Raw genomic sequence first — 15,348 nt, 5'->3', positions numbered from 1 at the left:
ATTCAACCACTCTTCCTTCAAAAGAGATTCAAACCCCAAGTCCTCCTCTTTACCTTCAGTGCTCCCACCTTTGGTCTGGGGTCCCCAATGTCTCTCAACTGGATTGCTGGGAATGCCTCTTACCTGATTTTCTGCTTCCACCCATGACTTCTTGCGCACTATTCTCAGCATAGGGCAGAGTGATCTTGTTAAAATGAAAGTTGGATCATGTCACTCTAATGGTCTCCAATTGTACCCAGAGTGAAAGTCAGTGTTTATAATGACCTACAAGGTCCTATAGGGCAGGAGATGCCCCTCCTGTCTCTCCCCAGACTTCATATCTATTATTCTCTCCTTTTTATTCATCCTTTCCCTTCAGTCCAGCTCTACTAGCTTCCTAGTTGCTCTGGGCACATTCTAGGCTCAGAGCTATGGCCCTGGCCACTCCTTTGCCTAGAAAATTCTTCCCTAAGATAGCATCAAGCTCATACCCTTGTTGCCTCCTCAGTAAGTCCTACCCTACATTCCCAACCTTCTTTATCATGTTCTGCTATTTCTCATAACACTTACTGTGCTACATAATACAATTACTATTTTCTTACATTTATTGCTTATTGCCTGGCTCCCCCTAACTCCTGCTCTACTGGAATGTAAGCTCCACAAGGGCAGGGTTAAATGTCTGATTGCTGCACTGCCTTAATATGGTGCCTGGCTCATGAAAGGATTCGACCTATATTTGTTGAAGGAATGAATAAATAAATCATGGGATTTTCTGATGACCTACCATGAAGACAGAATGGGCCAGAAAGTCGCCATCAAAATGAATATTTTTCTCTTGGTCTGTTTTTGTTCTCTGATAAGAAAAGTAGTACATCTTATTTTGATTCTCAGATGGATACCAACCTATCCGTTATGGAGTAAGAGAGCTTCCAAGAGCTTCGCTTCCTGGCGCTGTCATTTACTACTTGTGTAAATCACTCTCCCCAGACCTCATTTTCCTGTACGCAAACTGGGGGCAAGGACGCAAGCCTCCGAAGGAGAGATTAAATAAGATCATGGAAAAAGCATTTTAGGAGGATGCCTACCATTTTGTAAGTACTCAAGAGATCTGAATCAATTAGTGGTATTACAGAGACATCGTGTCTTCCCCTAGGATCATCTTCAAGAAAGGCCTCAAAGGGGACACCTGAGTGGCTCAGCGGTTAAGGGTCTGCCTTCAGCTCAGGTCGTGATCCTGGGGTCCTGGTATTGAGTCCCACGTCGGGCTCCCTGCATGGAGCCTGCTTCTCTCTCTGCCTGTGTCTCTGCCTCTCTCTGTGTCTCTATGAATAAATAAATAAAATCTTAAAAAAAAAAAAAAAAAAGGAAAGAAAGGCCTCAAAGTTCAATAAAGCTCGTGGCTCTAAGGATATCCAGGGTAGAAGTGGGTGGGGGTGGCCTGGCAGTCACGCCTGGGGGGCCCTGGCCCGTGGCACCCTCTTCCCACTGTCCTCTCATTGAACCAGCTGATTTCCTCTCCTGTGAAGTCGCCTCCCCGTGAAAATCTATGCCAGCGAAGAGAAAAAAGCCAGTTTGGATTTTAGGGGAAAAAAGAAAAGGAAAAAAAAAAAAAAAAAAGCTAGCGCAAAGCCAACCTCGCAAGGAAAGCCCTACCTGTGGGTGGCTCGCTGCCTCTCCCCTCCCGTCCCCTACCCCGCCCGCAGGAATTGAGGAACCCGCCTTGTAAGGAAAAGAGGCGGTGGACAGGCTGGCACCGAGGGGACGCGAGGGGCGGGCGGGCCAGGTTCACCCGGCGCGGGAAGAGCGCGAGGCCCCGCCCGCCCCGCCCAGCCCCGCAGGTGCAGGTGCGAGCCAGGTGGCAGGTGAGGCCGGCGCGCGCGCTGATTGGCCGGCGTGGGTGGGGCGACGTGGGGCGGTGGGGCGGGCGGATCTGGGGCGCGGGCTCCGCCGGAGCTCGGCCCCTGCCCCCCGCCTCGTTTCCCTTCTTCCCCAGGTGCGCGGCGGCTGGCGTGGGAGCCAGCAAGCCCCGCCGTTGCCAAGTGGGTGACTACGCCCGCTTGGTGGGGAAGGAAAGTGAATTTAGAGAGAATGACAAGGGTTTCCTGACCGACAGTTGGCCGCCTCCAGGAGGAACCCACCCCCGCCCCATAAAAAAGGCATTTTATTGGCCACCGTGTTGCGTCTTTTACATGCTCGCCCATTGGATTCTCACAAGGACCCTAAAAAGTAGGGACTGTTTTTTTTTTCTTTTTAATTTTTTATTGGTGTTCAATTTACTAACATACAGAATAACCCCCAGTGCCCGTCACCCATTCACTCCCACCCCCCGCCCTCCTCCCCTTCCACCACCCCTAGTTCGTTTCCCAGAGTTAGCAGCCTTTACGTTCTGTCTCCCTTTCTGATATTTCCCACACATTTCTTCTCCCTTAGTAGGGACTGTTTAAAGTTCCCACTCAACAGGTGGGGAAACTGAGGACCAGAGACGCTAAGAATTGCCCACCCACTGGAGTCAGCAAATGGTGGAGTCAGGCTTCCAACCCTACCCTCAGATCTTTTGCCTCCAAAGGCACTGAATCGCTATCCTGTTTGTTTGTTTTTAAGATTTTATATATTTATTCATGAGAGCCACAGAGAGTCAGAGACCCCGGCAGAGGAAGAAGCAGGCACCCTTTGGGGAGCCTGATGCTGGGACTCTATCCCAGCACCCGGGATGAGGACCTGAGCCAAAGGCAGACAGACGCTCAACCATTGAGCCACCCAGGTGTCCCCCCCCCTTTTTTTTAAGGACTATAAGTTGCCATTAATAAAGCATTTTCTTGTTAAAATAGAAATATAACTGACATGTAATACTATATTAGTTTCAGATGAACGAAAAGTGATTTCATATATGTATATAGTACCATGACATACTACAGATAATGATCACACGTCTAGTTAACATCTATCATCATATATAGCTAATTTTTTTTCTCGTGATGAGAACTTTTAAAATCTATTCTGTTGGGATCCCTGGGTGGTGCAGCGGTTTGGCGCCTGCCTTTGGCCCAGGGCGCGATCCTGGAGACCCAGGATCGAGTCCCATGTCGGGGTCCCGGTGCGTGGAGCCTGCTTCTCCCTCTGCCTCTCTCTCTCTCTCTCTCTGTGACTATCATAAATAAAAATTAAAAAAAAAATCCTTATTAAAAAGATCTATTCTGTTAAGCTTCTTCTTATTTATCCTAGATTTGCTTAGGGACTTGAAACCGATTTCCCATATTGTGGCTGGTAACGAGAAGCCCACTACGCCTCAAACACCACCTGCAGAAAACCACTCTGCATCTTTCTATCCAGATTCCCTTCTCTAGAATTCCTTATGTCACTGAATCAGCAAGTCAAGAATTTAGGAGGGGTCCTCATTGCTCACACCCTCCAGACTCTTTTTTTTTTTTTTTTTTTTTTTAGGAAAAGTCCTCTTTGCTGTCCACAGGAGCCACCCTGCAGACAGCTTTATTCCTTACAGAAAAGCAGTCCGTCCCTCGCCCTCCCTGCTGTTTGCCTGGGGCAGTGGCGGCCCCTCAGTCCTGGCCCCAGGTGCCTATCAGCTGTCATCCTCCCCTTCAGATTCTCCCGCTGACTCCGAGGCACTCTCGGACAAGTCACCTCCCATCTGCTGGAACCTTCCAGACTGTGCATCCCACAGGTATTTGATGGTGACTTTGAATTCAGCCATCTCCTACCCGAAAAGCTTCAGCACGTGGGCCTGCTCTGGGGTCAGCACATCACCCTCCTTGCACACCTCAGGGTCAGACAGCAGAGTCACCACACCTCTCTTGAGGGCAGTGGGCAGACCCAGCTGCCTCAGCTGTGGCTCCATGGAGTGGGGCAACTGCTCCAGGGGCCCGGGGTCCAGGGTCCAACGGTGAAAGCTGCTTTGTTTCGGGCTCGAGCGAAGTCCATCTCCGTGTATTTTGTAGACCACTCATTCACTTCCTCCTTGGTGCGGTTGGTGAAAAGCAGACCGACCTCACCCCTCACCTTCTTGCTGACCTGATGCAGGTTGTCTTTGTGCCCATCAGCTGGGCTTCGACCCAAGGCCACCATCATCACCTTGTTTTTGCCAAAGAACATCTGGCTGTGCTTCCCGCATGTCCTTCAGCTTGGTGCTCCTCATGTTGGCCACGGAGAAGATGCAAAGGTACCTGTACGTGTCCACACATTTCTGAAGCTCTTCTATCAGGTTCTGTTTCAGTTCTAAGCCTTTCTTGGCAGTTTTGCTTAAGGAAACTTTCTTGTCGCGCTTGGATTTGGGCATCGCGCTGCAGGCACACGCGCCCTCCAGACTCTTCTGGGGGCTGAGAATGTGCTCCCTAAAACTACCATGTCAGCCAGCTCACTCTTCTTTGTGTGTCGAGGGCTTTCTTTGGCTGGAAAGATGCTCCTGCCTTCCCTCCCCACTCGTCACCCACTCCCCTGAGCCTGGACTCCAACCCTGCTGGTCAAATCAGGTCCATCCAGTCTTTACCAGGTCTTTCTGGAAGGAATGTGACCGTGCCCTCTTGACGACAAGGCATAGTAGTCTCAAATATTCTGTCCTCCAGACCTCTTAGTACTCTTTTTTTTTTTAAAAAAGATTTTATTTATTTATTCATGAGAGACACACAGAGAGAGAGGCAGAGACACAGGCAGAGGGAGAAGCAGGCTCCATGCAGGGAGCCCGACATGGGACTCGATTCTGGGTCTCCAGATCATACCCCAGGCTGAAGGTGGCGCTAAACTGCTGAGCAACCGGGCTGCCCTTTTTTTTTTTTTTTTTTTTTTTAAAGATTTAATTTATTTATTTATGAGAAACACAAAGAGAGAGGCAGAGACACAGGCAGAGGGAGAAGCAGGATCCATGCAGGGAGCCTGATGTGGGACTCAATCCCGGGACCCCAGGATCAAACCCTGGGCTGAAGGCAGATGTTCAACCACTGAACCACCCAGGTGTCCCTCCCCTTAGCACCCTTGAAAATTATTGAGAACCCCGAAAACTTTTATTTCTGTAGTAATAACTATTAATATTTACTATATTAGAAATTAAAACCAAGAAAATTTAAAACCATTATTTAAAGACAGTAATAACCCATGATATAACAGAAACATATTTATGAAAAATAACTATAGTTTCCAAAAAAAATAACTAGAAGGGTGGCATTGTTTTATATTTTTGCAGATCTTAATGGAAGCCAGCTGGTTTCTCCTATTTGCTGCTGCATTCCATATGTCCTGATATTCCTATAAGCTCTGGAAACTTCCACTGTCCCTTCCTCAGGAAGTGAGTGAAAAAGGCAAATAATATCTTAATATATTGGGACAATAGTTCTGACTTTGTGAACTCCTGGAAGGGTCCCAGGGACTCCCTAGAGTCTCCAGGCTATAGTGAAAGAGATCGTTATTTTTAGAATGTTTGGCCTCATGTTGGCTTTGGTTTTTGTTCAAGTTTTTATTTTAATTCCAGTTAGTTAACATACAGTGTTATATTAGTTTCAGGTATACCATATAGTGATCCAACACTTCCATACATCACGCGGTGCTAACCTTTATCTCCACCACTTGTTTCACCCATCTCTGCACCTATCTCCCTTCTGGTAACCAAGAATCTGTTCTCTATAGTTAAAAGTCTCTTTCTTGGTCTCTCTCTCTCTCTCTTTATCCCCCTTTGTTCATTTGTTTTCTTTCTTAAATTCCACATATGGGTGAAATGGTATGGTATTTATTTTTCTCTGACGGACTTATTTCGCTTAGCATAATACTCTCTAGCTCCATCCATGTCATATTGCAAATGGCAAGATTTCATTCCTTTTTATGGCTGAATAATATGCCATCACACACATACACCACTTCTTTATCCATTCATCAGTTGATAGGCACTTGGGCTGCTTCCATATCTTGGCTATTGTAGGCAATGCTGCTGTAAGCATTGGGGTGCATGTATCCCTTTGAACTACTGTTTTTGTATTCTTTGGGTAAATACCAGTAGTGTGATTGCTGAATCATAGGGCAGGTACAAGTGCCTCTGTCATCTGCCATCGGGCCACCTGTTACCCCTCACCTGCCTTCTTTGCAACTTTAGCTCTCTCCCCTCCCTCACTCCCTTTCCCCCTTCTTCTCCCTCCCCTGTTTCTCTTTCTCCTTCTCTCCTCCAACTTCTCTCCTTATCTTCTCCAGTCTCTATTCCCCCGCTTTCTCACCTGTGTCTCTTTTCCCTGCCTACGCTCCTCCTTACCCTTTCCCTTCCCTTTCTCCCTCCCTCTTCTTCTCTGACTCTCTCAAGGGGCAGAGGAGCCAGCTGTAGAAACAAGCAGAGTTAGTTCATCAGGATTGACCCGGGTTGTTGGCAACTTATTCTATTCCGTAATCCTTTTCTTGAATCCCTGACCCCTGTCAGGTGCTACATTCAGGCCCACAGAAACACAGGTAAAAAACCACTATCCCCAACTGAGACTCACAGGACTGTAAGGAGTCAGTCAGCTCTTCACAAAACAAATGAGCACCTACTATGATCTAGGCGTTAGGTGGCTACAGGGGTAAAACAGGCTTTTCTCTGCTCTTAGGGAACTGGGAGCCGGTAGGCAGCTGCCTTTGGTGGCAGCATAACAAAGATGGAGGGGCACTGAGGGGTGTGAGGGGACCACTGCTCAACTGATCTGGAGGGGGGTCAGGGTCAGCAGAGGAGTTGTAAAGAGCTTGGAACAATGTTTTCAAGATGAGTTCACACAGTTGAGTGGGAGAAACTGTTCAAAGTGGTTCCCTGTGGGGAAGCCATAGGAAAGAGAAAAAAATTCTGTTTTTATTTTGCACCTTCTATTCTGCTGAGTCTGTGTGACCATGTGTGATGGGCTATATTGTGTCCTGCTCCCCCCTCCCGCATTTTATATCTTGACACCTTAATCCCTCAGTACCTGAAAATGTGACTGTGTTTAGGTGGGATCTTGAAAATGGTGTTTTAATGAAAATGAGGTGATATGGGTGGGCCCTGATCCAATATGAGTGTCCTCTTTATAAGAAGAGGAGACTATGGGGTGCATGGTTGGCTCAGTCCATGGAGCTGTGACTCTTGATCTCAGGGTTGTAGGTTTGAGCCCTGTGTTGGGTGTAGAGATTACTTGAAAATAAAATTCATTAAAAAAAAAAAAGAAGAAGAAGAGGAGACTGGGACACAGATATACATAGTAGACATAGGGAGTAGGTGGCCACCAATAAGCCAAGGATAGGGGCCTCAGAAGAAACCAACCCTGCCAAGAGGGTGGTAGGGACTGCCGGAGGCGGTGCTAAACTGCTCCTTCCTTCCCTCAATGTGGGGAACAGCATGTGGGCTTATTATCCCATGGAAAGACCATGGAAGGCAACAAGAGTAATGACAAAAACCAGACAGGAATCTGTTGTGGAAGTTCCAAGAGGTCACAGTAAGCCAGAACTTGTGCAGCATGATGGGCAGTGACTCTGGAACCAGACTACTGGATTTGAATCCAGCTCTGCCACTTAGTAGCTGTGTGACCTTAGGTCAGTTATTTAATCTCTCTACGCCCTAAAACCTAACTGCAGAACAGGGATAATGAGAGTGGTTGGCTCTTGTATGGAGGATTGACTGGGCTAATGTATGCCAATGGCTTGTAAGGGTGTCTGCGTGTGGTAAGCACTCTTCTGTGTCTGGGTTTGCTATGTTGTTGATGCCTTACCCAAGGCTGAAGACGTGGTGCATGATGTATGCGTACTCCATTCTTGTGGGATGAGGGAGAAAGCATGCAGTCCCAGGTTGCTGGCTCATATTGGATAAGTGAAGTGGCTGGCCCAAGGCCACACAATTAGAAGGGTGATGGGCTGGAATGTGAATCCAAATCTGTCTCTAAAACCTGTAGTTTTAACATGTACCCTATGTAACCTAGTCCAGGGCCTGGTACTTGGTAGGACCTCAACGAATTGTTTCTAGGTGAGTTGACTAAAATGAAGTGCGCAGAGGTTAAATAACTTTCCCAGGGTCACACAGCTCATCAGTAGCAGCTGGGAATAGAACCTGGCCTTCTAGTCCAACAACCAAATATCAGTACAACTAAAAAGTGAGAAGGTCATGGTGTGCCCGGGTGACTCAGTCAGTTAAGTATCTGACTCTTGATTTCAGCTCAGGTCATAATCTCAGGGTCCTGTGATTGAGCTCTGAGTAGGGCTCTGCATTCAGTGGGGAGTCTGCTTGAGATTCTTTCTCTCTCTACCTCTCCCTCTGCCTGCCACTCCCTCTCAAATCAATCAAAAAATGTTTTGTTTTGTTTTTTTAAAGTGGGGAGGTCTTACTAGTTGTGTGGATACAGAACGGAGTCCAAGATCAATCATTCAGAAATACTTTGTTGAAGGTACAAGTGCTGAGGCAAAGACTCACACAGCTCCACATCATCAGACTTCAAAACTGCAACCAGGGCAGATCCTAGACTCTTACTGAGACAAGCTCTTAGTTAGGAGGCACTGGTGAAAAAAATGATATTCATGACATTTGGGAAAATAAAACAAACCAACACAGAGCAGGATAAAGTAGTCTCAGAGTTTGGAACCTCTGAGACCCCTGAGATTCATGTTCTGAAATGTTTGTAGAGTAAACCCTCCCTAAATGAGCAATGGGTCGTGTTGTACTGCATCAGAAGTGTGTTGTAGGATCTGCCAGCCGAAGCTCGATTCTCTGCTACCCTGCAAACTTTGTGGCATTTCACATCATTCCAGCAGCATTACTGATGAGCCTTGCTCTAGATAAAATGTAGTAATATACTAGTCACCACAAGCCACTAACCTGACAATGTTAGCTGTTCAGTCCAGACATGAGTGAGGTTAAGAAATTGGGTTTCAGGAGCCTGACAGATCTAGTTTCAGAGCCCAGTTCCATTATTTTCAAGCCATCAATCTTAGGGCACTTAGCTTCTTTAAACTTTGTCTGCTCCTTCTGTAAATGAGAATAGCGAAAAATTAGTAAAGACATCTACTCTCAAGTATACTAATAGAAATTAGTATTACTTTAGCTTTCCAGAAAGCTAGAAAAAAAATGAAACAAATGTCGCTTCAACCATTGAAATAAATATTATCTGAACACTAAAATTCAGATGTCCTGCTGAAGGTGAGTACATGCTTCAGCCTTCACAAAGAACTTAAATATTCTTGTTTTGGTTGCCTGTTTTATGGCCTGCCATGCCTCCTTTGAATTAACTTAAGAAAGCAGAGATGTATGTAATCTATTTTCAGACACATTTATTCACAAGGATTCCAATTTCATAAGTTGGACCTTAGGAGATGATAGAAAATATATAAATTTGTCTTTGTCCCAGTTCCTGGCACAGAACTCCTGAGACCCTTGTAATTTCACAAGGGTTAAGAGTATGAGGAACATCTTCTGTTCCTCTGTCTTTGACCCAGTTCCTGACACAGAGTTCCTAAACCCCTTGAAAATTCCTGGGTGACAGGACTGTTTTGGGTTCTAATGAGGTGACTCTTGGTGGTCTCCTGGATGGGGCTGGTCACCAAAAAGACCAAACCATGATTAGAAGCCCCACCTCCGGATCCCTGGGTGGCACAGCGGTTTGGCGCCTGCCTTTGGCCCAGGGCGCGATCCTGGAGACCCGGGATCGAATCCCACGTCGGGCTCCCAGTGCGTGGAGCCTGCTTCTCCCTCTGCCTGTGTCTCTGCCTCTCTCTCTCTCTCTCTCTCTCTCTGTGACTATCATAAATAAATTTTAAAAAAAATTAAAAAAAAAAGAAGCCCCACCTCCATTCTCTGGTGAGGGGAAAGGGTTGAAGTGGAGTTGATGGTGAATTATGCCCCCATGATGAAGCCTCCATAAACATCTCAAAGATATGGGTTTGAGCACTTCCAAGAGGGCAACACACCTCAGCTCCAGGGGACAGAAGCTCTTGTGCTTGAGGCCCTCCCACACTTCATACTTTGTGAAATTTCTTCATCTGGTGTTTCATCTGGGTCCTTTATCATATCCTTTAAGAAACTAGCAAACTGTTTCTCTGAGTTCTATGATCTGGTCTAGCAAATAAATGGAACCCAAGATTGGGGAATCTCTGATTTGTAGCCAAATGGGACAGAAGTTGTGAGTACCCTGGGACCTACTACTTGTGATTGGCATGAAGGGGGTAGGGGCAGTCTTGTGGAACTGAGCCCTTACCTGTGGAATCAGATGCTATCTCAGTAGTCTCAGAGTTGAGTGAAGTTATAGGGCAACCAGCTGGTGTGGCACAGTTGCTTGGTGAACAGAATCCCCACATTTGGTACCAGAAATATTGGTATCAGAAAATAGAGAAACATGGCAGGTGGGTAGTGGGTGGTGTTGGGGGGAACAGTGGGTTTTCTGACACAGACGTTATGCTTCTTGACCTGTGTTATAGACACCTTGAAGAAGGCTGTGGGACTTTATGGAAAGAATATACCTTATAGCCTTGGATTATGACAGGCTGCACTGCAAAACATCGGTACATGAGAAACCCTTACTAGCGTTAATTCTGTTTTGAGACCTATCAAATTGTCAGTGACTCACCTCTCTGTCCCAGGCCTTGCCTTCATTGTATTAATCCCAGACAGACAGAAGTTTCAGGACACCCAAAGACTGGAAGTAGTCGAAGATCCTTTGTCCCCATACAAGGTAGAGCTAAACAACATTCAAATATTACCCATGGCACTTCCAGCCCTCGGCCCGAGACAGGTGTATTAAAATGTAGGTTTCATTTTTATTTGGGTATGGTGAGGCCTACAGACCAGAAGATGACCACCATTGAAAAAATAGTTTGTTACTCACTGTTCCCAAGAAAGGGGGGGCACATTGCACCATTTGAGGCCACTCAGGGAAGCACCAGGGTGGGTTAGGAGGCAGAGTGAAAGAACACACGGCAAGAGTCTGTATTGTGGTTTCTGCAGAAGCAATGGGCAAGGCAGGTTAAGCAGACCTAGACTTGGCTAGTCTGAGTAATTTTGGCAGGCTCTGGGGTATAGGGGCTGTTTGTCCTGAGTTGTCTGGTGCCTGGCCTGGGGTGATCTGCACATGGGTATATCAGCCTACAGTGTAATAGCCTTTGGAGAAACTGACAGGGGAGATGTTTGGGTTGTGGGCTTTGGGTTGGTTGGTTTGCTTATGAAAGGAGCATTTGCTGGTGGGTCCTTTAACGTTTCTAGAAATTGTCTAGCCGTGGGAGGGAGAATATCTCTTGGGTCAGCAAGGCCTTGAAATGTCAAAGCATCAGAAAATAGAGAAAATAAAGAACATGGTTAATAGAGTAGGGCAGTGACTTTGGCTCCATCATATCCCCTTAGCAGTTGGTCTGCAAAGCACAGCCAACCTCCACAGCTTTGAGCAGCTGACTGAAGGTTTGAGATGTCCCGAGTCCTGTTATGTTCTCCTTGGGCCAGAGTCCCAGCTCTCCTACTTCATTTGCCATCCCTAGCAGCAGGAGTGGGTGTTTATAATCCTCTCTGTTTTGTAACAGAAACAGAGTACTCAGCCAGGACGGCCTCCCCAACAAGAAAGCTTGGTGCAAGAACTTGTGCAGCCAGTGCATTTTCTCCTGCTTTACAGCTATTTGGTTTTTGTTTGTTTTCCAGGAAAAGGACATACTGAGGTTGGTGGACTTGCTTCAAGTTTCATTAATTTTATTTGTCGTCTGAGGGGAGGAGCTGTCACCAGTGCTGTGTGTCTGTCCTATGTACCCCTCTCTATCACCACTGCCCTGTTCTAACCTGAGCTTTGACCCCATCTGGGACCAGGAGAGACAAAACCTTGCTCACACTTGCCTTCTTCTGATGGGAAGGGCTTTGTCATAGGCCCTTCTTTAGGGCTTAGAGAGACTCTAGAAGGCCTGACTGAAGTGAGGACAGAAGCCCTATTCAAGGCATTACACATGTGGACCTTCTCCTTCCCCAGGGGGTGCTGGGGGTAAGGCAGAGTCCAGCCAGCAGTTTAGCATCTGGAACAAATGGTACAAAATGGATCTCAACAACACTTAGTGAATGGACACTGTTCATTAGAATGTTATCTCACTCATTCAGCATTATTTTGTTTATATATTTTAAGATATCAACAAATACTTAATGGTTGCTTTAGTGTTGCCAGAAAGAGCATTTACAAATAATCATCATTTAATTTTTATTTGGAACATTAATTCTACCTATCTAGTTATAGCATCATGAGTTGAGTTTTTAAAAGAACACTTGGTGGGGAGAAAGGTCAGTACAATTCTCAAATAGGAGCTTCCATCCCCTTCTCCAAGCCCCTTGGAATTCTATCACTGGTGTGCAGAAGCGGAGAAAGTCACAAACCCCCAAGTTCCTTGAGGAGGCCTGTGGACCCCTGGGGAGGCACACAGCAGGGAGAACTCTCAATGGCAGGGCAGAGCCAACAGGAAGAGGGGAGGGTGCCTGATGAGGAGTGAGATGAGGCCAGGCTCCAGTGAATGACCTGCTTTGTCCTCTCAGAGCCCTCTGAGAGAGGATTAGGTAACAGATTGGCTGAAACCACTGTCATCCTAGCCATGAAAAGGGTCAGGGAAGGCAACTGGGAAGACAGAAAGCCAGTGATGATTTCCACCATCTGTTTCCTCTTCAGAAGGTGAATTCTAAGGAGGGTTGAACACCTGCCTGGAACGTGCAGGTGTGTGCCAGACTGCAAACTCTGAGAGGTTCAGGGAGAAAATTAAATCGCTTTGGAAAAGAGAAGGAACAGCTTGAGGAGTATGGGAGAGGGGAGGGCTTGGTGCCCTGGAACAAAGAAGTAAGGCCACTGTGGCCAAAGTACAAGCTAGGGGAAGAAGAACATCATTGGGTGGGGATTGGAATACATTCTGCTGTGTGGCATGGGATGGATCACTCTTTTCAGACTCTTCATGACATCTTTAGTAAAATGTAGACTCCTCATTAATGACATGTTTCAGGTTTACTTTTTAAGGGATACAGCTATGTGTTGAATCCTACTGTGAGGCAGGTGCAAGGGTGAGATCAGAGGATGCGCAGTGACATGCTCATTTCTACTTCTTTGGTCAAAGCAAGTCCAGTGGCCACATCCAAGCTCAGAGTTTATTAATTCTGTGTGTTTCCTATGAGGAAGAGTTGTTCATGTCTGTCTCATCCACCAGGACTGGAAGGGCCTCCATAGTCAGATCATTCTTACCCATCCCTGTCCTCTGGTGCCTAGCACAGTGCTTGGCACAGAGTAGGTACTCGATTAGTGTTTATTTCATGAAAATATCTCTGGATTTGCCTTATCTTCCCATTGCCACCATTCTAAGTCTAGGTTAGACCTGGACTATTCTAGCATCTTTTCCACGGCTCCCATCTTTCCAGGCTCTCCCACTGCAAACGTAACCTGCATTCCATCACCACGGATCTCTAACACCACCCTGACTGTAGTTTTCATTGACTTATGAAACTTTAGCACTTCTACCCTTCCCTCCTTGGAAATCTTAAAGGACCTCTCATTGCCTAGAATCACATCTACATTCTTCATCCTGAGTTTGAAAGATAGAAAGAACTCAGATGTGTCAAAAGCTCTTGCAAAACATTTGTAGTGATTCAGGTGTGAGTTACCTCTGGTAGTCATTACTCTTTCCAGTTTTCTCTCACCCAGATACACGCTAAGAAAGCCTTTTCCTGGTTCTTAAGTTTTGGTGTGGCCATTGGATTTGCATTGGTCCAAGAAGCGGAAACGAGTGTGTCACTGGGTGGAAGCCTTAAAAATCTATGCATGATTTGCCCCGCTTTACTTTTCCAAGAGTAAAGTGACTCTGGCACACCCTCAGCCCATACCCTGGGGTGAGGACCTCACAGAGGAAATCCTGTGGGCTGATCTGAGACAGGTGTATGGCAGGAATTGCTGTTCCCATTTACAAAACAGGAACCACTACCACCTCATATGACAGAAGGGAAGAGGGATGGAGGCTACATCACTTGCCCAGTTCACTCTTTTATTCAGGAGTAGAACCTGATACTTCCAGTGAGAGATTCATCATCTTGCGAGGTGGCCTCACTTGGTCCCTCCAGGAAGACTTGTGGGTAGAGTGAAAGGCACAGAAGCTTTGTTGTTAGACTGACCTGGTTCAAATACCAGCTTTGGTGTTTACCACAGAGTCCCACTTGTCAACAATATGAATCTGTACTGTAAGTTTATGAGAAGGGTGAAATAAGCTAGGGTGGAGAGCCCTGGCAGGCATGTGTGGGGACTTGGTGTAGGTCAGTTAGCCTTGTCCCTTTCCCAGTCTGCTGTCCTCTTGAACCCTGGATTGACCACACTCACTGTCATCTCTGAGGTCTTACTCAAGGTGTGCTCTCTGATTATAAATCTTTCCCCAGCTCCTCCCCACGTCCCTCTCAGGGCCCCGCTGAAGTCCCCACTTCTCCACACTGCTTCTTCCTCCATTCCTGTTCACACTCTTCCCCCTTAGCTCCAGACATTTAGTCAGCCAAAATGAATTTAATTGTTACACTGGTGAGAAGCTGATCTCCCTAATTATACCAGACATACCTTGAGGGCATTGGCTTCCTGCATCCCTTCCTGCAGCCCCAGCCCTATCTTTTATTGAGTGAGTGTCTCTAGGCACCTCCTGTCACATCACTGTGCCTAATTCTTCCTTTATACATGTCAGGAGTCCCTTAAGGAGCTCTGAAGACTGTCCCACTCATGACTACCAAGTGAGTAAACTCAACTGGGCTGAGTCTACAAATAAGAAGTGACCCCCAGGAATGGGTTGGCTTTCCTGAGTACCTCTATGAAACAGGCATTATATCCAGTATCTTGCATTATCTCCAGTTGTCAGAAGGGTTATGGGGTATTTATAGCTGAAGAACACAAACTTCGGAGATATTTGGTAACTCAGTTGGCAATAATCACTTGAGAATGATTTCTTGTTAATTACCTGATATGTATGTGTCAAGGACTGTGCTAGTGATTCAGAGAGGTGAATACAGTAGACATGATCCCTAGTTTCGTGGAACTCACAGCCCAGCTGACATGACATTAATGATTCTGTCAACCCCCCTTCTCTGGCACATTCTTGTGCCATTGTTTTTTTTTTTAAGATTCTATTTATTTATTCATGAGAGACACAGAGAGAGAAGCAGAGACATAGGCAGAGGGAGAATCAGGCTCCTCACTCAGTCCTGGACCCTGGGATCATGCCCTGAGCCGAAGGCAGATGCTCAAACTCTGAGCCACCCAGGTGTCCCTCTTGTGTCATTATATTCCACATATGAGAAGCACCATATTTGAAATATAAAGAGAATTACCTCTAATTCAGCACCTTTCATAAATTGTCACCAGGTAATTTTATAGACACTATTTCATTTACTTAAAATATTCAGAAGGGGATCCCTGGGTGGCTCAGCGG

The 15,348-nt window shown here is 46.4% G+C and overlaps 1 long non-coding RNA gene and 1 pseudogene across 1 annotated transcript; one reads left to right on the top strand and one right to left on the bottom strand.

Annotated features, from left to right (window-relative positions):
* The first annotated feature begins 1,937 nt into the window (after positions 1–1,937).
* On the top strand, positions 1,938–15,053 carry LOC119876144. The gene is made up of 3 exons (XR_005357191.1): positions 1,938–2,205; positions 5,171–5,272; positions 11,576–15,053. It is a non-coding gene; the product is annotated as an uncharacterized LOC119876144 (long non-coding RNA).
* Positions 3,557–4,288, bottom strand: LOC100682946 (annotated as a pseudogene).
* Positions 15,054–15,348: the final 295 nt, after the last annotated feature.

The sequence above is a fragment of the Canis lupus genome, chromosome 3 (assembly GCF_011100685.1).
Source record: "Canis lupus familiaris isolate Mischka breed German Shepherd chromosome 3, alternate assembly UU_Cfam_GSD_1.0, whole genome shotgun sequence".
NCBI lineage: Eukaryota > Metazoa > Chordata > Mammalia > Carnivora > Canidae > Canis > Canis lupus.
This window is presented reverse-complemented; position numbering and strand designations above follow the sequence as displayed.